Here is a 1,444-nt window from a genome sequence, read left to right on the forward strand (position 1 = left end):
ATCAACTATCAACAACACTCACAGAAGCAGCAGTCAAGAGATCAGAGGACGTATTGCATTAGGCAAATCTGCTGCACAGGAACTTTTTTAAGTGTTGAAGAGCAAAGATGTCAGCTTGAGGACTAAGGTGTGCCTGACCCAAGCCATGGTATTTTCAATAACCTCATATGCATGTGAAAGCTGGACAGTGAATAAGGAAGACCATAGAAGAATTGATGCCTTTGAGCTATGGTGTTGGAGGAGGATATTGATAGTGCCATGGCTGCCAAAAGAACCAATAGATCTGTTTTGGAAGAAGTGCCGCCAGAACGCTCCTTAGAAGCAAAGATGAACAAACTTCGTCTCTCATACTTTGGACATACTGTCAGGAATGGAGCAGTTGCTGGAGAAGGATATCATGTTCCGTAAGGTGGAGGGTAAGAGGAAACGAGGAAGACCCGCAACGAGATGGACTGGCCAAGTGGCAGCATCGATGGACTCAAGCGTGGCAATGATAGTGAGGTTGCCCCAGGATTGGGCAGTGTTTCGTTCTGCTGTGCATAAGGTTGCTATGGGTCGGTACTGACTCGATGGCACCTAACAACAACAACAAAAGATTCTGGATGCTGTTCATGATTCCACCTATTGTCTTATGTAATGCAGAGACGCCACAGGAAGCCTCCTTCACTGGGCATGTATAGCCCCATTTTAGGTCTTCCAATCAGTTAAGGAGCTGTGGTAGCGTAGTGGTTACAAATCGGGCTGCACACCTCAAGGTCAGCAGTTCGAAACTACCAGCAGTTCCATGGGAGAAAGATGAGGCTTTCTGCTCCCGTAAAGATTTACAGCCTCGGAAACCCTGTATAGGGTCGCTATGAGTTGGAAACAACTCCACGGTAAACAACAACAATCAGTTATAGGAAAAAGATGGACTTATAAGCTTTCTATGGTGATATTTTTGGCTATTCCTTTCTCTCCCCGTCAAGTGTCTATTTTATAAAGGTATGCCAGGGAAACCAAGATTCAGAAAACAGCCAAGCATCTTAATATTATTTCCACCCTTTTCCCCATTACCACGTCTCAATCCCTGTATCCCAGAGCCCTATTGTTCCAAGGTAGTGCATACATAATTATTTACCTCTGTCCCATTTAACGCATGCAAACCTGCCTAATTGTTCTCCCATCTGCTATGTTCTTCCATTTCCCTCCCCCTTCTTGTATATTGTACCCTCCCTAGCACCCAAACGATCCTGTGCCTATTCTCTGCCCTGTACTCACCTTCCCCTCACCCAGCAAAGAACCCCTCCTCTTTAGTATGGGTTCTTTTTCTTAGTCTTTTACAGTAATTGTCCTATGCAGTATTTCTCCTTTCTGACTAACTAAAAGGAGCTCTGGTAGTGTAGTGGTTACGAATCGGGCTGCGAACCTTAAGGTCAGCGGTTCGAAACTACCAGTCGCTCCGCGG

This window comes from Chrysochloris asiatica, unplaced genomic scaffold (genome assembly GCF_000296735.1).
Source record: "Chrysochloris asiatica unplaced genomic scaffold, ChrAsi1.0 scaffold00150, whole genome shotgun sequence".
Lineage (NCBI taxonomy): Eukaryota > Metazoa > Chordata > Mammalia > Afrosoricida > Chrysochloridae > Chrysochloris > Chrysochloris asiatica.